This window comes from Giraffa tippelskirchi, chromosome 5 (genome assembly GCF_054371585.1).
Source record: "Giraffa tippelskirchi isolate mGirTip1 chromosome 5, T2T-mGirTip1v1.2.pri, whole genome shotgun sequence".
NCBI classification, from domain to species: Eukaryota; Metazoa; Chordata; class Mammalia; order Artiodactyla; family Giraffidae; genus Giraffa; species Giraffa tippelskirchi.
This window is the reverse complement of record NC_137279.1, coordinates 101,828,545-101,856,168: the sequence shown is the minus strand read 5'-3', so window position 1 is coordinate 101,856,168 and position 27,624 is coordinate 101,828,545. Positions and strand designations below refer to the sequence as shown.

At 46.6% G+C, this 27,624-nt stretch overlaps 1 protein-coding gene, 2 long non-coding RNA genes and 1 other non-coding gene across 4 annotated transcripts in view; 2 read left to right on the top strand and 2 right to left on the bottom strand.

The window, feature by feature from the left end:
• LOC145504748 (NBPF family member NBPF19-like) overlaps positions 1-27,624 on the bottom strand; it is a 363,203-nt gene that overhangs the window by 146,058 nt on the left and 189,521 nt on the right. The gene's annotated exons all lie outside the window — the stretch shown is intronic.
• On the bottom strand, positions 1,038-22,839 carry LOC145504783 (uncharacterized). Its single transcript, XR_014052481.1, has 7 exons — positions 21,876-22,839; positions 17,863-17,976; positions 12,671-12,741; positions 8,638-8,740; positions 7,908-8,116; positions 7,358-7,532; positions 1,038-1,541 (listed from the first exon to the last, which is right to left on the bottom strand). It is a non-coding gene; the product is annotated as an uncharacterized LOC145504783 (long non-coding RNA).
• On the top strand, positions 19,141-19,305 carry LOC145508176 (U1 spliceosomal RNA). Its single transcript, XR_014055429.1, has one exon. It is a non-coding gene; the product is annotated as a U1 spliceosomal RNA (small nuclear RNA).
• LOC145504781 (uncharacterized) overlaps positions 21,941-27,624 on the top strand; it is a 10,646-nt gene continuing 4,962 nt past the window's right edge. The window contains exons 1-2 of the long non-coding RNA XR_014052479.1: positions 21,941-24,442; positions 24,880-25,104. This is a non-coding gene — a long non-coding RNA (uncharacterized LOC145504781). The remainder of the gene's footprint in view (positions 24,443-24,879; positions 25,105-27,624) is intronic.

Below are 27,624 nucleotides of genomic sequence, written 5' to 3'. Positions count from 1 at the left end.
GGAGGGGTTCACGGAATCTTGGCGGCCCCTGCCTTCCAGGTGCCTAGGCCATGACCGTTTGTAACACCACCACTGACAGCACCCAAGCCCTCAGCAGCCACTCTTAGGTTGTCTACACACGTACCGATACCACTGACCTATCTTATCCAAAAACTGTCTAAGCTGAGTTCCCACTGTTCATTCTTCTGTGCACAAAAATATTCATGGGAGAAATACTTTGCCAGCAGGTCTTCATATCTGTTGGGCTGTCATAAAGTCACCTCAGTTCAGTTCATTTCAGTCGCTCAGTCATGTCTGACTCTTTGCAACCCCATGGACTGTAGCACACCAGTCCTCCCTGTCCATCACCAACTCCTGGAGTTCACTCAAACTCACGTCCACTGGGTCGGCGATGACATCCAACCATCTCATGCTCTGTCGTCCCCTCCTCCTCCCGCCTTCAATCTTTCCCAGCATCAGGGTCTTTTCAAATGAGTCAGTTCTTTCCAGCAGGTGGCCAAAGTATTGGAGTTTCAGCTTCAGCATCAGTCCTTCCAGTGAATATTCAGGACTGATTTCCTTTAGGATGGACTGGTTGGATCTCCTTGAAGTCCAAGGGACTCTCAAGAGTCTTCTCCAACACCACAGTTCAAAACCATCAATTCTTTGGCACTCGCTTTCTTTATAGTCCAACTGTCACATGCACACATGACTACTGGAAAAACCATATCACCTCATCGTCTCTTTAAACAGATCTTAAGGCTTGTCCCCAGGTGAAGGACGTCAAACCTGTAGACTGTCATGAACTTCTTCTCTGCGTCTTTTCCAGTTTAGTCTGTGTCCTAAAAACTGTAGGATACAAATCAGACTACAATACTAAGTGAAGAAATAATTTTTAAAAATATTTTCTCTCCCAACTCAGTATGCTTTTGCTGCATCCTGTTGTTATGTCAATTTCTTCTCTTTACTGGGCAGCATGTTGGTTTCAGAATAAACTTAAGGTTGACATCCCTACCTTCTAAATTCTTCCTCTGGGTCTGGGTTGTTCTATTTGATTCTTTCTTTAAAATGTTACTAAACACTACATTTCATACTTTCACCAATGTATTTCATTGTAGCCTCACAAGCGCTCTTTCCAAGCTGTCAAAATGACTAAAAGAGTTTATGTGTATCTCCTTGAAAACATGGTGTGCTTGTGCTCAGTCACGTCATTCTTGTCTGACTCTTTGCGATCCCAGGACTGTAGCCCGTCAGGCTCCTCTGTCTATGGGGATTCTCCAGGCAAGAATACCAGAATGGGCTGCCATGCCCTCTTCCAGAGGATCTTCCTGATCCAGGGATCAAACCCGCATCTCCTGTGTCTCTTGCATTGCAGGCTGATTCTTTCCCACTGAGCCACTGAATACACGGGCTGCCTCTCTGTTCAGGAAAGATTTGACAGCCTTGTGCTCTCGTTCTGTGTCCATTCAGTTCAGCCACATATTGAACAGGCCAGGTTTCCAGAGCAGTGTTTGTGGCACACTGTTTGATCCATCCCTTTGAGTTTTCCTCGTGCCATTGACCTGTGGTTGTATTCCGAAAACAGAGCATGCTTAAGTTCAAGGTCATAGGTCAGGGATCATGATGATCCCCAGTGAACATAAGCATTGTGTTCAGTGACATAGACGCTGAGCTTGAGGAAAGAGAGACAGGCAGGCCCTCAGGTAGTGATGGCCTGAACCAACTCCTCACTTCCTCAGCATCTCTTCCTACCCGGGTCTTGTGAGTCTGAGACTTGGGGAACCCCTGTAGCATCCATCTCTTCAGTTTAGCTCTTGGTCCTACCTGGGTGGAGGGTCAAATGGGTGTGACAACAAGCCACTGAGCATCTGTTCATGTTAAGATAAAAGATACAAAACAGGAACAGCTACTTATGAAAGCGTATCTTCCCCACACCCCCACACAATCCTCAAACTACAGTGCTTAATGATACTTGGTGTGTGAGATTCAGCAAAGGCTTTAAGGAAATCTATTTTCTGGTTGCTGTGGGGCCTGACATTCTGTGGGGGAAATAGAAATGTGTCAAATTCCTTCATTTTAAATATGATGAAACCAAAAAATCTCACAAAACGTAACTGCCTTGAGGTCAGGGATGAATTTTGCCATGCTAACAGAAGTATATAACAGGTACAGTTCACTGACTAATACTGTGCCAGGCATTTCACACATATTATGATACTTTCTTTCATCGTAATCATTCAAGGTAACATCCCTGTAGAAGAGGTACATTCAAAAAAATTATTGGACCAAAGTTAAAATTAAAAAAAAAAAACAACAACGCTTTATCAAGGCAAGTAAGCTATTGCTTTGCATTTTGTAGGTAGGAGAAACCTATTGTTTTTATCCTGCCATTGTCCCATTGCATACTCCTCTTTTTCTCTGTGACCTGACTTTATTCCTAGAGTCCTACCTTTTTTCAACAAAACCATTTCTATGCACTGAGCAATAGCAGAAGTGATGGCTGGGCCCTTCTAAAGGCTCCCTGAGTGCTTATGTGTTTCAGGACACCAGACACCATCTGGAGGCAAGAGCAGCCTGTCTGTTAGAATGTGTGCTGTGCTAAGTTGTTTCAGTCGTGTCTGACTCTTTGTGATCCTATGGACTGTAGCCCTCCAGCCTCCTCTGTTCCTGGAATTTCCCAGGCAAGAATACTGGAGTGGGTTGCCATTTCTTCCTCCAGGGAATCTTCCTGACCCAGGGATCAAAACCGTGTCTCTTGCCTGTCCTACATTAGCAGGCAGGTTCTTTACCACTAGCCCCACCTGAGAATCCCGTCTGTTAAGAGTGGGCAGCTGCTTTCCCACCCCACTGAGTTAGCAGCATATCCCAGGACACAAAGGGATCACTTCCCTTCAACTCAAGAATCTTTTCTCTCAGTGACTGCTCTATTGGCCCGAACTCTCCTGAAAGTGAATGCTCTTGCTAACTTTCTGGTTTCTTGTTAGGTGTCTAGAGTATTTATCAATTTCTTCTAACAAACATCTTCGTTGAAGTTTGCATTTATAGCAATAGGATTTATTTTTTAGAAAGTGGCAGCCTGGAGTAGATTGGTCCCATCAATGAGCAAACAAGGGTGAATTTAGCTTTCACTCAAAACCAGACTGAATTTAAAATTAGGCCCCACCATCACCCTAATTCCAAAACCAGACAAAGATGCCACAAAAAAGGAAAACTGCAGGCCAATATCACCGATGAACATAGAGGCAAAAATCCTTAATAAAATTCTAGCAAACAGAATCCAACATCATATTAAAAAGATCATACATCATGACCAAGTGGGCTTTATCCCAGGAATGCAAGGTTTCTTTAATACCCGCAAATCAATCAATGCAATACACCACATTAACAAATTGAAAGATAAAAATCATACGATTATCTCAATAGATGCAGAAAACGCCTTTGACAAAATCCAACATCCATTTATGATAAAAACCCTCCAGAAAGCAGGAATACAAGGAACACACCTCAACATAATAAAAGCTATATATGACAAACCCACAGCAAACATTATCCTCAATGGTGAAAAATTGAAAGCATTTCCCCTCAAGTCAGGAACAAGGCAAGGGTACCCACTTTCACCACTACTATTCAACATAGTTTTGGAAGTTTTGGCCACAGCAATCAGAGCTGAAAAAGAAATAAAAGGAATCCAGATAGGAAAAGAAGAAGTAAAACTCTCACTGTTTGCAGATGACATGATCCTCTATACATAGAAAACCCGAAAGATTCTACCAGAAAATTACTAGAGCTAATCAATGAATCGGAGAAGGCAATGGCACCCCACTCCAGTACTCTTGCCTGGAGAATCCCACGGACAGAGGAGCCTGGTAGGCTGCAGTCCATGGGGTCGCTGAGAGTCGGACACGACTGAGCGACTTCACTTTCCCTTTTCACTTTCATGCATCGGAGAAGGAAATGGCAACCCACTCCAGTGTTCTTGCCTGGAGAATCCCAGGGACGGGGGAGCCTGGTGGGCTTCCGTCTATGGGGTCGCACAGAGTCGGCCACGACTGAAGCGACTTAGCAGCAGCAGCAGCAGCAGCAGCAATCAATGAATATAGTAAAGTTGCAGGATATAAAATTAACACACAGAAATCCCTTGCATTCCTATACACCGATAATGAGAAAACAGAAAGAGAAATGAAGGAAACAATACCATTCACCATGGCAACAAAAAGAATAAAATACTTAGGAATATATCTACCTAAAGAAACAAAAGACTTATATATAGAACACTATAAAACACTGATGAAAGAAATCAAAGAGGACACAAACAGATGGAGAAATATACCATGTTCACGGATTGGAAGAATTAATAGAGTGACAATGAGTATACGACCCAAAGCAATCTATAGATTCAATGCAATCCTTATCAAGCTACCAACGGTATTTTCCACAGAACTAGAACAAATCATTTCACAATTGGTATGGAAATATAAGAAACCTCGAATAGCCAAAGCAATCTTGAGAAAGAAGAATGGAACTGGAGGAATCAACATGCCTGACTTCAGGCTCTACTACAAAGCCACAGTCATCAAGACAGTATGGTACTGGCACAAAGATAGAAATATAGATCAGTGGAACAAAATAGAAAGCCCAGAGATACATCCATGCACCTATGGACACCTTATCGTCGACAAAGGAGGCAAGAATATACAATGGAGAAAAGATAATCTCTTTAACAAGTGGTGCTGGGAAAACTGGTCAACCACTTGTAAAAGAATGAAACTAGAACACTTTCTAACACCATACACAAAAATAAACTCAAAACGGATTACAGATCTAAACGTAAGACCAGAAACTATAAAACTCCTAGAGGAAAACATAGGCAAAACACTCTCCGACGTAAATCACAGCAGGATCCTCCACGACCCACCTCCCAGAATATTGGAAATAAAAGCAAAAATAAACAAATGGGACCTAATGAAAATTAAAAGCTTTTGCACCACCAGGGAAACTATAAAAAGGGTGAAAAGACAGCCTTCAGAATGGGAGAAAATAACAGCAAACGAAGCAACAGACAAACAATGAATCTCAAAAATATACAAGCAACTCCTGCAGCTCAGTTCCAGAAAAATATACGACCCAATCAAAAAATGGGCCAAAGAACCCAACAGACATTTCTCCAAAGAAGACATACAGATGGCTAACAAACACATGAAAAGATGCTCAACATCACTCATTTTCAGAGAAATGCAAATCAAAACCACAATGAGGTACCATTTCACACCAGTCAGAATGGCTATCCAAAAGTCTACAAGCAATCAATGCTGGAGAGGGTGTGGAGAAAAGGGAACCCTCTTACACAGTTGGTGGGAATGCAAACTAGTACAGCCACTATGGAGAACAGTGTGGAGATTCCTTAAAAAACTGGGAATAGAACTGCCATATGACCCAGCAATCCCACTGCTGGGCATACACACCGAGGAAACCAGAATGGAACGAGTCGCGTGTACCCCAGTGTTCATCGCAGCACTGTTTACAATAGCCAGGACATGGAAGCAACCTAGATGTCCATCAGCAGACGAATGGATAAGGAAGCCGTGGTACATATACACAATGGAATATTACTCAGCCATTAAAAAGAATACATTTGAATCAGTTCTATTGAGATGGATGGAACTGGAGCCCAGTATACAGAGTGAAGTAAGCCAGAAAGAAAAACACCAATACAGTATACTAATGCATATATATGGAATTTGAAAGATGGTAACGATAACCCTGTATGCAAGACAGAATAAGAGACACAGATGCATAGAACAGTCTTATGGACTCGGAGGGAGAAGGTGAGGGTGGGACGTTCTGAGAGAATAGCACTGAAACACGTATATTATCATATGTGACACAGAACACCATTCCAGGTTCGATGCATGAGACAAACGCTCAGGGCTGGGGCAATGCGATGACCCAGAGGGATGGGATGGGGAGGGAGGTGGGAGGGGGCTTCAGGATGGGGAACACATGTAAACCCATGGCTGATTCATGTCAATGTATGGCAAAAACACTACAATATTGTAAAGTAATTAGCCCCCAACTAAAATAAATAAATTTACTTAAAATAAAATAAAACTAGGCCTCTCACTTTCCTCAAGGTGGATACTCATGTGCCACAGGCATGTGTCCCCAAGGACTTGTGTCTCTGCTGTAAACGGGACAAGAGTAAAATGGGGTCAGGTGGGCCTAGTCCTTCAATTCTAGAGTCTTCCAAGAGTTCTCTGCTTTAGTCACTGGATTGGAAACACCCTCGCTCTTCTGCTCTGTCCTACTTCTGTGTTTGGGGTAAAAGGTATACACTTCAGTGTGTTCTGTCCCCAAGCTGATCACTGGAAGAATCACCTGGGAGAGTTAGTACCCAAACAAGTGCACAGTCCTCACCTGTAGCAACTGTGCTTCAGTGAGTTGAGCTGGGATCTGGAATCTATTTGTTAAAGGTACTCAGGTGTGCACTTAGTTTTACCCACTGATTTCACTGACCTCCCTCATGATTCTAGGGGATGATTATTTCATTTATGGTACTTCCAGTGTTCAAAATTGACTGGTGCCAAAAACATAACTCTCTGCTGCTTTGCACATGAAGAAACTGAGGCACAGAGAGGGTCTCGAATGGGCCAAGACCCCCTTGCTGTAAGTGCTAGAGCCACACCCAGGTAGCAGCTCTTCTCTATACTTTCACATTCATATATTTGTGTTTTGTCTACTTACACGAGTGCTATAGTGTCTTAACTGTTGTTATTCAGTCACTAAATTGTGTCAGACTCTTTGTACCCCATAGAGTGCAGTGTGCCAGGCTTCCCTGTCCTTCACTATCTTCTGGAGTTTGCTTGAACTCGTGTCCATAGAGTTGGTGGTGCTTTCCAACCATCTCATCCTTTGTTACCCTCTTCTCCTTCTACCCTCAATCTTCCCCAGCATCAAGGTCTTTTCCAATGATTCAGCTCTTTGAATCAGGTGGCCAAATTATTGGAGCTTCAGCATCACTCCTCCCAATGAATATTCAGGGTTGATTTCCTTTAGGATTGACGGCTTTGATCTCCTTGACTCTCAAGAGGCTCTTCCAGCACCATGGTTCAAAGGAGAACCCCATGGAAAGTATGAAAAGGGCATCCTATTATCTCAATGTAAACTAGGAATTTGCTTTCCCCCTTTTATACTTTAGTTATTTGCTCCAAATTTACAGCTAGAACACCAAGTTCTACAATTGTGAGAATAAGATAAATATATAAATTATTTTTGACATGAAGAATCGTGATGTCAGGAAAGTATGTAACTCATACGAGAGGAAACCATTAATCACGAATCATTATGACAGCCATCAACCTATAAGACAAATCAAACTTGCCTCCTTCTCTCTTCAGCTGGCCAAGAAACAGTAGCTACTGATATAAGCAGTTTTCTCTGGAGACGGTGGCAGAGTTGACTGCTTTGAGCCAACATGGAGCCCAAGTGCAAGCTGTACCCTGAGAGGCTCACATCTGGGTGAGAAGCAGGATTTGGGGGCCAGAAGAGACATATATCTGTTGGGAAAAAAAAGGGGGGGGGACAGATCACCCTTGATGTCATGGTAGCCAGCACTGACCATCTCCTCCAATGAACCTACCACCACTATACCTCTCATGATTTTGTTTTTACTAGATGGAGAACTCCATGAAATTGGGGATAATATTTCATTCATCTCTGCGTGCATGACTCCTGGCATTGAGTCAAGCACTGAGGAGGCTCTCGGCAACATCCGTTCACTAATTGCAGAAACATGGTTACAAGACTCCACTTAGCTCAACTACGCTCCTAGACAACCGTCTGGTCAGGGATGCTCTTTCTCCCAGGAAGCAGCAATCCCCTTCCTTAGAGAGGAGCCTGCCTGACACTGCCTGACACTGCCTGACACTCACCTGAGCTGACTCTGATGAAGACATGGCTGTCCTCAGGGATTCCCCTAGCAGGTTCACACTGCCATTAGGAAGAGATGTCCTTGGCATATCCTCCCATCCTCTGGTGGCCATGATATCCCACCTGAGGAGAGCCACCACGTGTAATTGCCACGATGCACTTGTATTCGTCCTCTCGCTGTTTAAATTCCTCATGGATATATTACTGATATCTGAACTCCAAGTTGGTAACATAGCATAAGGCAAATTAAGCAATATGTAGTTAAGAGATGTTATGTGTAAAGCCTCCAAAGTGTAAATGCAGAAGAATATTGTTACTATCTCTACTTCAGAAACGAGGGTCCCATTAATCTGGCCCCTGGTATGAATACATATCTCTAATTCTTCTCCAAACATCATTTATCCACATTACTGCACACTTACTTGGAGGACATCTGCTGTGTGGCCACTTCCAAGGCTGAGGCTGGGGATCGAGGGCAAAGCCTCAAGATCCCATTGTCCCCCTACCATGGTGCTCGCAGCAGTATAAACTAACACTGAGCCATTGTGTGGATCTCCTCAGCAGGTGCATAAGTTCACTGTGGACTGTTACTCTCCCGGTCCTTCCTGCTCAGCTCAGGCTGCTCCGTGAGGACTTGGATGATACTGTGCATTCCTCACTTCCTCTTGAATTTTCTGAGCTCAACCTGTCCTTATCCTCACCTCCCTTGGCAACCAGCTCCTCCACCATTACCTTGTTTTTCTTTGGGTTTTCTCATCCTCCCAAACCGTTGACTTCCTTTCTTCCACCTCCTCTCTGAGTTCTGTGTTTTCAGTGTGTGGCTCAGTTGAGGCTCCTGCAGGGGACACACAGAGAAGGGACCAAGTTCAGGTCTTGGCTGCATGTTCCAACACACATTTCACATGAAGCTCAGTCTCTCATGCACTCAGAAAAAAAACTTAGCAGGAATGCAATTTGGAAAATTTGAATAACCTTATCTTACTGATGAGGAAACCGAGGCCTAAATAGGTGGAGATTATCCCTAAATTCCCACACCCGTTGCTGCTATACACCCACCGGGCAAACCCTGGCCACAAGCTTTTGTATCTAAAAACACCAGGAACCCATGGTTGAAATGCAGGGGACATTTGTTAAACATACACATTTCCACTCTTAAAACAATGATAGTTGAAGGACATTTCTCAGAAAAAAATGTTTATCTGTTCAATAGTCCATATTTATACACTGTGTTCCATCTTGACTCTCACATCTGGACTGAGGAAGCTATGACTATTAAAAACATCACAGTCATTGTTAAAAATATGTATGTAGGACTTCCCTGATGGCTCAGTGGTATAGAATCCACCTGCAATGCAGGAGCAGCAGGAGACTCGGGTTCAGTTCCTGGGTCAGGAAGATCCCTCGAGGAGGAAACAGCAACCCACTCCAGTATTCTTACCTGGAGAATCCCATGGACAGAGGCGGCTGCCAGGCTAGAGTCCATCAGGTCGCAAACAGTCGGATACGACTGAAGCGACTTAGCACGCATGCAAGGCAAAATCAGGCAGTTGATGTGGCCAGTCATTAGCACCCTCTCCCCACTGCTCTTTTCTGCATCTTTTTTTCTTTTCTTAGGGGTGTTTTTTTTGCAACTCTGTAATCAGCAGCCTTGGACAAGGGGTATCTACTCACAACGGCCCCTCCTGACCTGGAATGTGGAGTAACTCCTCTCGGCCCTCCTGTGCCCTCGCAGCCCCTGCCCCTTGGGCCTGGGTTAACTCCTCTCGCCGCAGCCCCCGGCCCGGCCTAGCCCCAGTCGACCGCCGCCCCCGGCCCCCGGCCCGGCCTAGCCCCAGTCGGGCGCCGCCCCCGGCCCCCGGCCCGGCCTAGCCCCTGTCGGCCGCCGCCCCCGGCCCCCGGCCCGGCCTAGCGCCTGTCGGCCGCCGCCCCCAGGCCCCGGCGCGGCCTAGCCCTCGTCGGCCGCCGCCCCCGGCCCCCGGCCCGGCCCGGCCTAGCCCCTGTCGGCCGCAGCCCCCGGCCCCCGGCCCCGCCCCCGTCGGCCGCCGCCCCGGCTCCCGGCCCTCGGCCCGGCCTAGCTCCTCTCGGCCACGCTTCCGCGCCGAGCCGTCCGTCGCTGCCTCCCCGCTTCCGCGCCCAGCCGTCCGTCGCAGCCGCCCCGCTTCCGCGCCCAGCCGTCCGACGCAGCGCCTCGCTTCCGCGCCGAGCCGTCCGACGCAGCGCCTCGCTTCTGCGCAGAGCCGTCCGACGCAGCCGCCTCGCTTCAGACTTAAATTGAAGCAAGTAGGGAAAACCACTAGTCCATTCAGGTATGACCTAGATCAAATCCCTTATGAGTATACACTAGAAGCGACAAATAGATTTAAGGGACTAGATCTGATAGACAGAATGCCTGATGAACTATGGACAGAGGTTCGTGACATTGTACAGGAGACAGGGATCAAGACCATCCCCATGGAAAAGACATGCAAAAAAGCAAAAGGGCTGTCTGAGGAGGCCTTACAGATAGCTGGGAAGAGAAGAGAAGCGAAAAGCAAAGGAGAAAAGGAAAGATATTCCCATCTGAATTCAGAGTTCCAAAGAATAGCAAGGAGAGAGAAGAAAGCCTTCCTCAGCAACCAGTGCAAAGAAATAGAGGAAAACAACAGATTGGGAAAGGCTAGAGATCTCTTCGAGAAAATTAGAGATACCAAAGGAACATTTCATGCAAAGATGGGCTCGATAAAGGACAGAAATGGTATGGACCTAAGAGAAGCAGAAGATCTTAAGAAGAGGTGGCAAGAATACACAGAAGAACTGTACAAAAAAGATCTTCACGACCCAGATAATCACGATGGTGTGATCACTCACCTAGAGCCAGACATCCTGGAATGTGAAGTCAAGTGGGCCTTACAAAGCATCACTACGAACAAAGCTAGTGGAGGTGATGGAATTCCAGTTGAGCTGTTTCAAATCCTGAAAGATGATGCTGTGAAAGTGCTGCACTGGATATGCCAGCAAATTTGGAAAACTCAGCAGTGGCCACAGGACTGGAAAAGGTCAGTTTTCGTTCCAATCCCAAAGAAAGGCAGTGCCAAAGAATGCTCAAACTACCGCACAATTGCACTCATCTCACATGCTAGTAAAGTAATGCTCAAAATTCTCCAAGCCAGGCTTCAGCAATACATGAACCGTGAACTTCCAGATGTTCAAGCTGGTTTTAGAAAAGGCAGAGGAACCAGACATCAAATTGCCAACATCCGCTGGATCATCGAAAAAGCAAGAGAGTTCCAGAAGAACATCTATTTCTGCTTTCTTGACTATGCCAAAGCCTTTGACTGTGTGGATCACAAGAAACTGTGGAAAACTCTGAAAGAGATGGGAATACCAGACCATCTGATCTGTCTCTTGAGAAACCTGTATGCAGGTCAGGAAGCAACAGTTAGAAATGAACATGGCACCACAGACTGGTTCCAAATAGGAAATGGAGTACGTCAAGGCTGCATATTGTCACCCTGCTTATTTAACTTCTGTGCAGAGTACGTCATGAGAAACGCTGGGCTGGAAGAAACACAAGCTGGAATCAAGATTGCTGGGAGGAATATCAATAACCTCAGATATGCAGATGACACCACCCTTATGGAAGAAAGCGAAGAAGAACCAAAGAGCCTCTTGATGAAAGTGAAAGAGGAGAATGAAAACGTTGGCTTCAAGCTCAACGTTCAGAAAGCTAAGATCATGGCATCTGGTCCCATCACTTCATGGGAAATAGATGGGGAAACAGTGGAAACAGTGTCAGACTTTATTTTGGGGGGCTCCAAAATCACTGCTGATGGTGATCGCAGCCATGAAATTAAAAGACGCTTACTCCTTGGAAGGAAGGTTGTGGCCAACCTAGATAGCGTATTTAAAAGCAGAGACATTACTTTGCCAACAAAGGTCCCTCTCGTCAAGGCTATGGTTTTTCCAGTGGTCAAGTATGGATGTGAGAGTTGGACGGTGAAGAAAGCTGAGCGCCGCAGAATTGATGCTTTTGAACTGTGGTGTTGGAGAAGACTCTTGAGAGTCCCTTGGACTGCAAGGAGATCCAATCAATCCATCCTAAAGGAGATCAGTCCTGGGTGTTCATTGGAAGGACTGATGTTGAAGCTGGAACTCCAATACTTTGGCCACCTCATGCGAAGAGTTGACTCATTGGAGAAGACCCTAATGCTGGGTAGGATTGGGGGCAGGAGGAGAAGAGGACGACAGAGGATGAGATGGTTGGATGGCATCACCGACTCGATGGACATGGGTTTGGGTAGACTCCGGGAGCTGGTGATGGACAGAGAGGCCTGGCGTGCTGCAATTCATGGGGTCGCAGAGAGTCGGACACGACTGAGCGACTGAACTGAACTGACTTCTGTGTCCTGGTCCTGTGATTGGCACGTGGTGGAGCCAGGTCTGCAGGGCCACCCCCAACCACTCACCGAGGTGGCCTTCCTGCCCACACTCTCTCCCAGGCTGCTAACATTTGGAGGCCAGAACGTTCACATGCCCTTATCTTCCCAACACCGCAGCAGCAGCTGCTGCGATTTAGGAATAAAGCCTCCTGAACAGCTCACCCAGGGCACGAGAAACATATGCAAAGAACCCAGGCGGAGGAGCCACAGGAAAGCCAGGTATTTGGCTTACCAAGCTTTATGGCCAGGAGGTGAGTCCTCAGGGTTTTCTGCTGGTTTGGGACAGTGTCTTTGGAGACAGAGAATGAGCCAACAGAGAGCCTCTGTTGCCCAAATGGGTCACTTACCTGCTTGCACATCCCGGGTCAGGCTTCGCCTCTAACGTCTACAGTCCAGGCCTGAAATCCACAACTCAGCTCTGCAATGAGAACGGAGTCCTTAGGGAAGAAAACCAGAGGCTTCAGCCTCAGCCCAGTCATATTTCCAGGGGTAGGAGGGCACTCCTAGATCCCTTTCCTCCCTGGCCACACCAATCACCAACTAGAGAAGCCAAGAGAGAAGGTGGAGAGAACAGAGCTACTCAGCCCACCAACCAGAACTCCCATAGCTTTTCTCACTCTAGAAAGGGCTATTGCCTGACAATCCCCAACCAAGGACCCTCAGACTCCTAGGCTTCAGGGAGGAGAAGCTTTAGGAAATCCACCACTTCTGTGCAACCCACTTGCAGATATTCAGTCATTAGCTATCAAGTTGGACACCATTCAGTGCTTGTCCTACCTGACCACAAGTCACAGCTAGTTTCCACCCAGGAAAGGGAGAACATGAGGCCGACATACCTTCTCAGGTTTCTCCAGAACTTGCTGAAGCTCCCTGTGTCCCTCCCATGCTGAAATGCTGGCTCCATATCTCCTCACTCACCTCCTTCCTACTTGTAGAGTGAGGCCTACTATGCAGGCCTGCAAGCCTGTAATTGCCCAGGTGCAACACCAAAGAAACACAGCCCATAGACAGTGACAGAGACAACAACCATTCAGTGGATAGAGAATCTTATAATTCCTAAACAAAGGGTCCTAGAGTGACATGCCCCAGTATTCAGCAAACAGCTGGCAGAACAAGGCAGCGATCTTCACTGCTGGGGCCGAGGGCGGAATTGAGGGGAGACTACAACGTATAGGGACCATCGATGTCTGATTGGCTCACCAGTCACCAGGGAAACCAGAGGCTGGGGTCGGGGCAACCGCATAGTTGGTTACTGACTAAGCCGTATAATTAAGGGGCTACAAATCGGGAAAGCAGTATGGCAAGCCTGTATATTGTCACCCTGCTTATTTAACTTATTTGCAGAGTACATCATGAGAAATGCTGGGCTGGATGAATCACAAGCTGGAATTAAGATTGCCAGGAGAAATGTCAATAACCTCAGATATGCAGATGACACCACCCTTATGGCAGAAAGCAAAGAAGAACTAAAGAGCCTTTTGATGAAAGTGAAAGAGGAGAGTGGAAAAGGTGGCTTAAAACTCACTCTTCAGAAAACTAAGGTCATGGCATCTGGTCCCATCGCTTCATGGCAAATAGATGGGAAAACCATGGAAAGAGTGACAGACTTTAGTTTTAGGGCTCCAAATCACTGCAGATGGTGACTGCAGCCATGAAATTAAAAGACACTTGCTCCTTGGAAGAAAAGTTATGACCAACCTAGGCCGCATAGTATAAAACAGAGACATTACTTTGCCCACAAAGGTCCATCTAGTCAAAGCTATGGTTTTTCCAGTAGTCATGTATGCATGTGAGACTTGGACTATAAAGAGAGATGAGTGGTAAGGAATTTATGGTTTTGAACTGTGCTTTTGGAGAGGACTCTTGAGTGTCCCTTGGACTGCAAGGAGTTCCAACCAGTCCATCCTAACGTACGTCAGTCCTGAATATTCATTGGAAGGAGTGATGCTGAAGCCGAAACTTCAATACTTTGGCCGCCTGATTTGAAGAACTAGCTCATTTGAAAAAATCCTGATGTTTGAAAGATTGAAGGTGGGAGGAGCAGGGGATTTTGGAGGATGAGATGGTTGGATGGCATCACCATCTCAATGGACATGAGTTTGAGTAAACTCCAGGAGTTGGTGATGGCAGGGAGGCCTGGCGTGCTATAGTCAATGAGGTCACAAAGAGTCACGCATACCTGAGCAACTGGACTGAATTGAACTGATAATTAAGGGGATTGGATAGTCATGTGGGTGAAGGAATGGCTGGTGAAGGAGAATGAATAGATAGCAAGAGAACGGTCATTTTGAATGACTTGACCTTACAATTTTGTCTGGAGGTGCCAGCAAAATTTCCTTCAGTTTCCCCAAGACTGTCCACAGGGCACCCACTGCTGAGCCTCATTTCCTGTGCGGATGGAGTGGGGTTTGGATCCAACCTAAGTGTTGATTGGTTGAGTCAACAGATCAACATTAACAATTTTTATTTACAAATACTTACTGAATAATCATAGAAGATTCAGAATATGGTTCAAAAGGATTAAGTCCAGAATGAAAGAATGTTTATGGAAAAGGAAAAAGACACCAAAGAGATATTTCTAAATTAGCCTCCTCAAGCAAGAGATGTGAGAGGAAAGGTCACTGCTTGGGAAGATAACAAACCCATAGAAAAGGGAGAAGGCAGAACTACTAAACTACCAGGGCTTCCCTGGTGGCTCAGTGGTAAAGATCCAGGAAAGGGAGGAACACGAGGACTATGAACATTCTCAGGTTTCTGCCAATGCAGGGTAGGAGGCACAGGTTCAATACCTGGGTTGGGAAGATCCCCTGGAGGAAGAAATAACAAACCAATCCCATATTCTTGCCTGGAGAGTCCTATGGACAAACGAGCCTGGCGGGCTACAGTCCATGGGGTAGAAAAGAGTCAGACAGGAACACGCACCTATGCACCCTTACATAAACAAAGCCAGGATGGTAAATGTGGTCCTTCCGTGGAACTTGCCTTATAAAGAAGGTGGCACCAACATTTTAAGTTGTCTGGGATCTTGAGAACCAGACGTGCTCCATCCACGTCCAGAGCTCCTGACTTTTGGTCACCTATCCCTGGGGTTGACCTAAGGCCTGTGCTGCCTTAGTTGCCTGGGGAGGTGGAGCCATCTTACTCCGTCCCCTCCAGACAAGAATCTAACCAGAAAGAAATGTATTTGTGCTTCTCGGCCTGGTGGAAAAGATTCCCTCATCTTCCTCTCAGACTGCTCAGCCCTCTCCTTTGCTGGCCTGCTTTGTGTGGGAGTGGGAGGGGGATATGGTAGTGGGAGTGATCCAAGAGGAGCAGCAAGAGGGAGGAGGAGTGAGAACAATAAAACACTGGTGAGGTGCTAGTGAGGACAGGGCGGAGAAGGGAAAACAGAGGCAGAATAAGGAGGAGGATGAGCAGAGCTTGAATGCCAAGGTGCTCTAGTCTCTGGTCCCAGAATGGCAGCTGCCCTCTCTTGAACTTCCCTTGAGTTTATCCTGGACACACACAGTGGGCATCCACACACACACACACACACACACACGCACACACCCCAGCTGCTCTCACATCCTCCAATCTTCTTTATTCACAGAAGAGCAGCCTCTCAGCCCCCGCCCCCTCCCACCCCCAGATTCTGGGAGTTCTTTCCTTTTTCCCCCGAGCCTCCGCAGAATTAGGCACAGATTCTTCATCAGCACCCAAACCCTTGTCTACGGTTGTGGAGAGTCCAGAGCATAGAAATCATCCGGTAGAAGAGGAAATGCAGGCCACATGGGGTATTGGGTCACCCCGCAGAATGACCAGCTGTCCCAGGCCATTCTGGGTTGTTATTTTTGAAGATGTCAAACTCATTCAAAAGAAACTCCAAGATCCTTGTTGCAGGCCATTGCTGCATGTAGCAAATTATGCTGTGCTGCGTGCTGTGCTTAGGTGCTCAGTCATGTCCAAATATGCTATGAAATCTCAAACCGGGTGATGACTGCTTGTTTGAAACTCATGGATAAGGCTTTAAAAGGCAAAGCAGGTGGTGAGTGCTAATTACTGGGAATCAACAAGACTGGGGCAGATCCCAAAAAGGGCTAGGTAGGAGAAGCTGCTTAGGTCAATGACTAATTGACCTCCTATATTAGTCAGCTTGGGCTTCAAGAAAAAATGCTATGGATTGGGTGGCTTGACCCGAAATCTGTTTTCTCACAGTTCTGAGAAGTCCAAGATCATGGTTGGAACTTCTCAGCAATTCAGTTTCTGGTGCAAGCTCCCTTCCTGGCTTGCAGATAGTCCTGGCCTGGCTGGGTCCTCACAAGGTCTTTCCTTGTTGCTTGAGCTGGGGTAGGGCAGGGGCCCAAGCTCTCTGCTATCACTTCATTTAAGGATACATCCTATCAGATCAGGGCCCCAAAGCTATGATCTCATTTAAATTTCATTACATCCTTCAAAGTTCCTTCCCTAGATACAGCTTCACTGGGGATTAGTGTCCAAGATATGAATGTGTGGGGGGTGAGGGGAGGGAAACACATATACTCAGCTCCTAACACCCTCCCCAGCCTCCTCCCCCCATGAAGGCATTTGCAGCTCTCAGCTCTGATCCCTGGGAACTGCCCAGGCACTGGGTCCTCAGATTCCTCTCCCCACAGACATGTTCCTTCTCTCTCTCTGACTCACATGCCTCAGTACAGGGCCCAGCTGTTGACTGCTGACCCTCAGAAACAGTGGACTGACTTGCTTTCACCTGGATCACTTTCAGAATGGAGCAGCCACCACTGACTGATATGCTTGCAGAAATGTGTTCACTCTGGAGCCTGGCTGTGGTGGTAGACTAATGCTTCCCCAAAGATGTCCACAACTGGGCCCCTGGAGTTTGTGATTATGTTACTTGACATGGCAAAAGAGACTTTGTTGGTGTGATTAAATTAAGCATCTTGAGATGGGGGCTCCATGGAAACACAAAGGTTCATATAGACAAAAGAAGGAGACTTGGTGTCAGAATAATGTGTTGTGAGAAGAACGTGATCAGCTGTAACTAGCTTTGAAGATCAAAGGGGCCTAGGAGAGTAGAATGTAGGCATCTTCTAGAGGCTGGACAAGGCAAAGAAAGATTCTCCAGGAAGAATCACCACAACCCAACTGTCACTTTGATTTCTGCCCAGGGAGATGCATCTTGGATTTCTGATCTCCAGAGTCAGAAAATAATGAATGTGTGTTGTTTTAAGCCGCTAAGTGTGTAGGAACATATTAAGTAGCAATAGGAAACTCCTACAGTGGACAGCGGTGGGTAAAGAATACTTAAAGTCAGTGTGCAGGACGAGTCGTGTCAGCTGTTCAAAGAAAGGCCAGTTCTTCCTGCAAGTGACCTGGGTGCCGAGTTCAAGATTCTCCCTCCAGGCTAGTCCCCTTCCCCCTGAAGCCAAATGCACTTCAAGGATCAAGTTCCTCCACTCCTTGGTCTCTGGTCTGAAAGGCAAGCTGGTTGCCTTCTCCAGCCTTCCCACTCCCTGCCCTCAGGTCTAACCCACTCTTACCCAGTAAGAGAAAACAAACAAACCTCATTCTTTAAGCAAACACGTCATCTTTCTATCCCTTATTTGGGTCATCAGCTTCTTTTTCAGAATCTTCCACTTTTGTATTCTGTATGGTGAGAAAAGGAAAAACATGGCCCCTGGGAGACCATGAGGATGAAGTCAGAAGGTGCACAGAAAATGCACCAAGTAGAACTTTGAGATCTAACTCTTGGCAGCTACAAACTGCCACTTGCCATCTACCTTTACAAGGTTTAATGCTGCAGCTGTTGATTTTCAACACCCCCTGAAAGGAGTTCAGGGTGGAGAGCCGAAAGGAGCCCACTCTGTGCTGTGGGAAAAACTGGCAGAACAAGTCTTCAGATAGTGATGTATTTTCAGGAGCCGATTTTATGACCCAAATATCTCCTAGTACCTAGAAAAGCACAAAAATCCTTCACGGTGACATGCGATCCTCACGACTAGCAGTAACCTTCTGCAAAACATCTGCACTTGAATGCATGTCCTCTCCCTTCACCAAGATCACACATACACTGACCTTCGCCCCTGCCTTTGTGGAGCAAGTTCTCAGAGCTATCTGAGATGCTGCCTCCTGAGCTCCTCATTTTGCCCCCAATAATACTTGAACTCACAACTCTCACGCTGTGCATTTTTGAAAGTTAGCACCCTGACTCTATATGCCTACACACATAACACATACTCACGCTTTATTTTGTTCCTACAAATATATATTTACATCCATTGTTTTACAACTTATTATTTCTTAAAACAAAATTGGATCAGCATAACAGAGGGCCACAGAATTACTATTCTCAGCGTGTCACCCAGAACAAAGGTTAAGAATACAAAGAGGCTGGCTAAATTCCCCTCCATCTCAACTAAAGAAGAAAGGGTCTGTTTCCACTGATTTCTGGGCTCCCTAAGCTGTGGGGAATCATGACGTCCCTTCTCCTTCAGCAGCCGGCTTGCCCATTGGTCCTCTCAGCAGGGGTGGGAGGGGAGATGAGGGGCCTGGGACAGGGCGTGGGTTGGAGGAGAGGAACCGCCTTACAGGTCCTGAATGGGGTGGGCTTATGTAAATTTGCAGCGGAAGCGGTACAGTTCCCGGCCTGCCATTTTGCCGGTTGTGGGAAGTTTTTCCGAGATACTCTTGAATTTTATTAGAAGAGTTGTTAGGAGTGCCTGAGAGGCGCGAGAAACGATGGGGTGCGGAGGGTGGCGGAAGAGATGGCGGCAATAGCAAAGTGAGCGTGTGCGAAAGTGTACGGGTGTGAGGCTGTACGGGCGGCCGGCCAAGACTTTCCATACTTAGCTGGCAGAGAAGATAGCACGATCGCGAAGGTGGTTCTCCCAGAGCGAGAGTCACCCATTCTACGGCGGGTGTGTTGACCTCTGCGATTTCCCCGAATGGGGGGAAAGGCGACTGCGTAATTTGTGGTAGTGGGGGACTGCGTGCGCGCCTTCTCTTGGTAACTGCGGTCTTAACGATAGAAGTGATTTCTACTTGAGCGTGTTTTTTTCGGGGCTCAGGCGATAGTAAACCATCTCTCGGTAATACAGAAGACCCTCGGAAAAATTTTTCTAGAATAAAAAATGGCATTTCGCTCCAATGCCGTACTTTGGGAAAGCTCAAGAACGGAAGGGAGAGCCTTGTAGGCTACAGTCCGCGAGGTGGCAGTGTTCAGCTGAGCAGTGCAGGCACTCTTCCCTCCAGCTTAATTTAGTTCTTCTGTGTCTGATGGTCTCGATTCCAGCTTAATTTAGTTCTTGTGTGTCTGAGGGTCTCGAACCATCCCAGCTTCCGTCGTTCTCTTCTTTCCACCTTCAATGTTTCCCAGCATCAGTTCAGTTCAGTCACTCAGTCGTGTCCGACTCTTTGGGACCTCATGAATTGCAGCACGCCAGGCCTCCCTTCCCTCACCAGCTCCCGGAGTTTACCCAAACCCGTGTCCACCGAGTCGCTGATGCCATCCAACCATCTCATTCTCTCTCGTCCCCTTCTTCTCCTGCGCCCAATCCTTCCCAGCGTTAGGCTCTTTTCCAATGAGTCAACTCGTCGCACGAGGTGACCAAAGTATTGGATTTTCGGCTTCAACATCAGTCCTTCCAATGAACACCCAGGACTGATCTTTAGGATGGACTGGGCGGATCTTCTTGCAGTCCAAGGGACTCTCAAGAGTCTTCTCCAACACCACAGTTCACAAGCATCAATTCTGCGGCGCTCAGCTTTCTTCACCGTCCAACTCTCACATCCATACGTGACCACTGGAAAAACCATAGCCTTGACTAGACGGACCTTTGTTGGAAGAGTAATGTCTCTGCTTTTCAATATGCTATCTAGGTTGGTCATAACCTTCCTTCCAAGCATCAGGGTCCTTTCCAATGAGTCCAGGAGGTACCTCAAAGGTTGTATCTTGTCAGCCTATTTACGTGCAGAGTACATCATATAAAGTACAAGACTGGGTATGCGGATGACACCATCCTTATGGCAGAAAGCAGAAAAAGCGAGAGTGAAAACAGTTGGCTTAAACCTCAACATGCAAAAGACAAAAATCACGATATCTGGTCCCATCAGTTCAGTTCAGTTCATTCGCTCAGTGGTGTCCAACTCTTTGCGACCCCGTGAACGCCAAGCCGCCCTGTCCACCACCAACTCCCAGAGTCCACCCAAACCCATGTCCATAGATTCGGTGATGCCATCCAAGCATCTCATCCTCTGTCGTCCCCTGCTCCTCCTGCCCTCAATCTTTCCCTGCATCAGGGTCTTTTCAAATCAGTTGGTGACAGGTGGAGGAAACGAGGGAAACAGTGACAGACTTCTTTACTTAGGCTCCAAAGTCACCGCAGAGGGTGACTGCAGCCATGAAATTAAAAGACGCTAGCTCCTTGGAAGAAAAGCTACTGCAAACCTAGACAGTGTATTAGAAAGCAGAGACATTAATTTGCCAAGAAACGTCCCTCTAGTCGAAGCTATAGTTTTTCCAGTGGTCATGGATGGATGTGAGTTGAATCATAAAGAAGAAGAAATGAAGTTGCTCACTCCTGTGCGACTCTGCCATTCCACAGGCTGTAGCCTACCAGGCTCCTCTGAAGCAAGAGTACTGGAATGGGTTGCCATTTCCTTCTCCAGGGGATCTTCCCGACTTGGGGATCAAACCCAGGTCTCCTGCATTGCAGGCAGATGCTTTACCCTCTGAGCCACCAGGGAAGCCCAAAGAAGGCTGAGCGCAAAGAATTCATGCTTTTGAACTGGAGTGTTGGAGGAGACTCTTGGACTGCAAGATCAAACCAGTCAATCCTAAAGGAAATCAGTCCTGAATATTCATTAGAAGGACTGATGCTGAAGCTGAATCTCCAATAATTTGGCTACCTGGTGCGAAGGGCCAACTCACTAGAAAAGACCCTGGTGCTGGGAAAGGTTGAAGGCAAGAGGAGAAGAGGACAACAGAGGATGAGAGGGTTGGATGGCATTACCAATTCAGTGGACATAAGTTTGAGTAAGGTCTGGGAGGTGGTGAAGGGCGGGGAAGCCTGGCGTTCTGCAGTCCGTGGGGTCGAAATGAGTCGGACACGACAGAGCGGCTGAACAACAAAACAGACCCATACTTTGCACCGCTCAACGCTTACAGAATTTGGCACATTTGAACAGTCCTGTTACTGCTGTAAACCGTTCTTTGTGCCTAACTCATTTGGGCTCGCAGTTCCTCCACCGGCATGGTGCAACGGTTTGGGAAGGCGGATCCCTGGCTTCTGGTCTGGTTCCGACCAGAGCAAAGGTCATGTCTCCTCACAAAGCCGGTGGTGGCCCGCGAGTCTACCCTTGGACCTGGGGTACCAGGCATGGGACATCCCACGAAACCTCAAAGGCTCTTCTGAGGACGTGCAGAGTTCTCAGGGCAGCGGGAAGAGGACACTTGCAAAGAGGGAAGGGACTTTTTTTTTTCCTGGCGGGAATTTTACCTCAGGGCAGAAAACTCTAGAAATGCCGGCAGAGCAGATGCATTTGGGGGAGGCCTAAAAGCCCCTCCCCGTCGCTCACCCGGAATGGGTCTCCTCCCATTCCACCATGTCCAAAGCTGTAGAGACGGCCGCCGGCCGGCGAGTCAGGCGCCCCCTGGCGTCGTGGAGGAAGCGGCAGGCGGCGGAGTGACGAGAGCGCCGGGAGGGAGGAGGTCCTGGGACCGCGCGGCTGAGAGCCACACGGCTCAGCGGCGGGAGAGCGAGAAGGTCGTGTTTCCACGGTGTAGTGGTCAGCACTTTGGACTCTGACTCCAGCGATCCGAGTTCGAGTCTCGCTGGGACCTTTCTCTTTAGGCCGCACGCAGAGTCTTTTACTGGCGCAGCCGGAACTCAGTCTCCCCCTGAAAGCGAACTCGCGCTTCAGATGCGCGCTGAGTGGACCTACTCTTCCGCCCCAGCGCCCAACTCGTTCTGCTCTCGGGACCAGGACGCCTAGGTCCCGCGAAGGAGGCCCTGGGCCCCCGTGATCTGCCACCTCCCCCTCAGCAGTCGAGATCTGAGACCTGCTGCTCTGAGAGGCGCAGACCTGTGGACAATGGAGGGGGCGGGGCGGGGGACCAGCCCCTGGCGTCCCCGCAGGACCCTGCGGCTCTGCCGCTCAATGGTCCTCGGAGGCCCGGCCCCCGCCCTCTCCCAACTCGTTCTGCTCTCGGGACCAGAACGCCTAGGTCCCGCGAAGGAGGCCCTGGGCCCCCGTGATCTGCCACCTCCCCCTCAGCAGTCGAGATCTGAGACCTGCTGCTCTGAGAGGCGCAGACCTGTGGACAATGGAGGGGGCGGGGCGGGGGACCAGCCCCTGGCGTCCCCGCAGGACCCTGCGGCTCTGCCGCTCAATGGTCCTCGGAGGCCCGGCCCCGCCAACAGAGGGCGCGGCGACCGAACCACTGCCACCCCCTGTCGGGTCACCCTGGGTCTTAGGGTAAAAGGCAGAAGCTGCGCCCACTGAGTCCTGCCCCACGAGGGGGCTTCGGACCGCACGTCTTGGCCCTGTGAATAATGGTCCGGGGGCTGTGATGTCATTGACCAGCCAGGGTGACAGCTTTCTGGGCGGGGTTCCAGACCTGAATGGGAAGTACTATATTTTATTCAGGTACCCTATTATTCGCAGTTTTGATTGATCCTGTTCCAGAACTTCTCGCTCTTAAGTCTCCTTTGGACAGGAAAAACCGCTGTTAGGCTAAGACTTGAACCTTGACTCCAGGAAATCTTGGCCTTTCATCCCAAACTCAGCCAGGAAGAAGAGTCTGGGCAGTGTATTCCAGCGTCTGAGATCAGGGGTCGCTCACCCAGTTCCACCCAGGCCTTTGAGACATTTGCAGACCTTATAGGGCTAGAATAGTGAATACAGACTATTTAGTTAGATTTGAGTTGGAAACAGCATTCACTTTCTATCATTATAAAATTGATGTTTTAAATGTCACTTCTAGACATTGGAAACACGATGTAACTTTTGTGGAACAACCATATGGATGAGAACTATAAAACAATAATTTATACGTACCCTGGAACAGTTACAAAATTTCAAAAACAAACTCTTTCCTTAATTGTGTTATTATTGGCATTGTTGGTATTTATTCTTTTTTTTTTTTTTATAAATTTTTCTTATTCCAAATGATGTGGGGATAAGCAAAGGAGATGGTATGAAATCTTGTATTTCCTTTACTCCCAGTGCCCTTAAACACAAAAACACTGGTGTATGGAAAAGAGTCAGATGAAAGATAAACATTCAGTAAAGCCTGACGTTCTGAATTTGAGTATGTACATTCATACAAAGATGAGTATGTATTTCCTAGCTCTGTCCACTGCAAACGCCTAGAAATCAACCAAATCCAGTAAGCATCTTAAGGTTACAATTGGATTTGGGAATAACATTTTGCACAAACAGAAACCAGAGATTCTTAGAAAAATGACTGAGTCCAGGTGAGGAGCAGAAAATCTTCAGGATAAAAGAGAAGCACCTCTTCATACTGTTATCAAGAAAGGTCTCAAATACTATTAGAAACTTTTCAAAAGAATTGAGGAGCCAGCTTAAAGTCACGTTCACTGCCAAAAGAGAGATAATTGGAGTATTGGTAAGAGCTATATTGCAATGAATTGAACTACTTCACGGTGTTTGCAAGTTTGAATTCATATTAGCACACAGGGGTAAAAAAGAAATAAAGGAATCGGTGACCACAGAGGATTCTTGGGGAAATGCTCATTAAGCTGCAGTTTTCTTTACAGAAGCTACCACTAAGTAACTACATAGTATTTGGTCTTTAGGAGAAGTTTCTTTTCATGCAAGTATTCCAGTTAAATACTACATGATGATGCAATATCACCACTTAGTGCCACATAATCAGTTAATGGATTGAGAAGTCTTGAACTGAAAGGACTGGTAATACTATTTGAAGAAACACACAGAACTTGATGGGCCTCCTCCTCAGAGAGTGCACACCACTTCTGAAGAAGTCTTGCTAGGACTGCAAGTGTGAATCTCATCAGTCTCTGCATCTACAGGTCCAAACTAGGGACCACTAGACATATGGCTGTCAAATAGTTACAAAGGAGTAGGACGGAGGACCTGGATTTTAATTTATAATTCATGTGAGTGTAACCTTAAAAGTTGGAGACATGCACAATATTTTTCTATTAAACACAACTTGAAAACATTGGTAGAATTGTATTTCCTTTGTGTGTGCGCTCAGTCGCTCAGTCTTATCCAACTGTTTTGGGCCCATGGATCATATCTCGCCAGGCTCCTCTGTCCATGGGATGTCCCAGGCTAGAATACTGGAGTGGGTTGCCATTTTCTATTCCAGAGGATCTTCGTGACCCAGGGATTGAATCTGCGTTTCTTGTGTCTCCGGCATTGGTAGGCGAGTTCTTGGGAAGCCCCATATTTCCTTTAAAGTATATATAGCATTCTCAGCTATGTAGGAGATTATTTTTCCATTATTGTGTTCTTATACTTTTTAGTTGTCAATGTGGTTGCTAGAAAATTTTAAACTACGTGTGTGACTTGCATCTTTGTTACATTACAGCACTGCTCTATATTCTACCACCAAAAAGGAAGAATGAAGGAGAGAAACATTTATTAAAGTACCTAGTATACAATTTAGACTGTGGGAATGCTACAGAAAAACCAAGTCCGTTTCTTCAACAAATGAATGAGTTAAAGCGGAAATCAGGACAGCAATAGACCAAGAGAGATGGAGAGTGAGTGAGAGAGAGAGCAAGGAAGGGAGGAAGGAAAGAAGAAATTGAAGGTAAGCATACATGTAAGAGACTTAAATGCTTTATCTTAGTGATTATACTTTGTGGACTTTATTTGCCTCCAAAAAAGAATACTAACGTAGAAACAATAATGGAGGAGGGGGGCTTCCCTGGTTAAGAATTTGCCTAGCAGTGCGGAGGACACGGGTTTGATCCCTGGTCCAGGAAGATCCCACATGCTGTGGGGCAACGAAGCCCACAAGCCGCAACAACTGAGCACATGGGCAGCAACTCCTGAAGCCCAAGAAACCGGCAAACCACAACAAGAGAGTGGCTCCCCCTCTCCACAGCTAGACAAACCCTGCGCCACGCTATGAAGACCCAGGGCGGCCATAAAGAAAGAAAGAAATTAAAAAAAAAAAAACCTATGTGATCAAATAAGCTGAAAAAATGCTGCATGGTAGACAATGGAACATTTGAATAGTCTTTCATGATATTAAAGATTTTGAATTAATTTATGATTATAATGCCGTGATGATATACTTTCAAAAAGAGTTCTCATTTAGGGGAAACACGCAGACATAATTATAGATGAAACATGATGTCTGAGATTTCCTTTTAAAAAGACAGGAAAAGGTAAGTGCATGGATTGTAGTACGACAGTATAAGCTGGTAATTGTAGACCATGCTTGACAAAGATGGGAGGGTTCTGTTGTGTCTATTTTGTGTACTATTCAAATTTGAGATTTGAAAAAGAATGATAGGAGAACACAGGTCCACCTAGAATAATAGCAGCTGAATCTCTCAACATACAATTCCAAGGGCTAGGGACTAACAGAGAGAGTCAAGGACACCATTCAAAACCCTGCGCCAAACAACCAGGGACCAGAGAACACTGTGGACAGGACTTGGTTTGTATTCAGCTGGGTCTGGGAGGCACACAGCAGCGGAGGGATCAACAAACACCCTGCACATAGGGCAGAGCACGGCACGGAGGAGGACTCCCGACAGAGCTCAGGTAAAATAACTCACAGAAAGAGCATGTGGATAAACTCAGGGGGATGTCTGAGACCTGGTTGGCTCTAGCTCTGGTGACTGGGGAATTGATAGGAAGGGGTTCAACAGTGCAGAGAACCAGAGGGTGACAATCTTGAGGAGGCACAATTACTGGGATCAGGTGTGAGACCAAGCTGAAGGGAGCATCCTTTGGACACTCGTGGTGATGAAAAAAGAATGGTGCAACTGGCAGAAATTAAAGGTCCTACTGGAAGAAACAGAATCCCCAAATCAAGAGACACACCATGCCTTTCCCCCAAGCCTTAACTCTGCTAGAGTAATTGCACAAGACAGACCTAGAACAAAGAAATCAGCTAAGCCACTCACAGCACTAATCCCTTCTGACCTGGAACAACTGTTTCTCATTCAGGTAACCTAGTCATGTGAAAATGAAAACTATAGAGCAGACATTTCTTCCAAGGTGACAGAAGAAAAAAGTGTAAAATGAGAGTCAAAAATTTCAGCAAATGAAAAGATTGCCTCAAAATCAATCAAAACACATTGGAAAATGTAAAATGGCATCCATATTTTGAATTGATCTGAACAAAGCATTCAAAGATACATACACATGGAAAAAACTTCAGTATTTTATGTAAGAAACACAGAACGTGAGATACAAGTGCGCAGGAAAGAAGAAATGAGAAATTGGAACTGGCAGAGATTTAAAAAATTGAAGGTAAAGAAAATCCTTTGAAAAAAAAAGGCTAAATGACAAGGTACATAGAGAACATATTTATCGAAACATATCAGGGACACTGCATGAAAAATGAAAGCATCAAACAGAATAGAAATGAACAAAAGATAGTGAGAAAGGATCAGAGAGAAAGTCATAGAGACCTAGGGGAAATAGACCTGGAACGGTCAGTTCTAAGACCTATCCTAGTAGAGCTGAGAGACTTTTTTTGAAAAAGAAAAATGGTCCTGAAGCTCCAGACCACCCTTTGCCCTCAGTGAAGAAAAATCAATTTACATTCTGCATCTCAGCAGAACTTATAAAGTAAACATTATTTTTTTAAAAAAGTCAATAGAACTCATTGTGGACAAGTTCTTTATATTTAGCCAAGCTGTCTGTGCTGTATTAAAGCAACAGAAAACAAGTATTAAACATATCAAACTTAAGGAATCCTCAGTCCATCATGAGAAATCTTTAAAGACAAACTCTGCTCATCAAGAATTGACAGGAAACTATGGGTTTTGTACATCTGGTCATCACTGAATATATGTGATTGTAGATTTAAGCCACTGTGTCGTGGGCCCTGCCCTGGGGGCAGCCTAGGTACACCCTCAAACTTCTGCAGGGAGGCTGCTAGTACTCCCAGAGTGGGACAGCCATCTTGTGCCACCAGGGGGTCGAAAGGACCCAGTGGGCCCCTCCTCCAGCTCCTACCTCTATCCTACCAATTAGCACATTAAAAAAAAAAAAGCTAGGAAAAATACAGTATATAAAGGGTAAGACAGAAGGAAAAAGCAGAACAATGTCCTTGATCTTCACGGTAGTAAAAAGTTGATGTTGATAG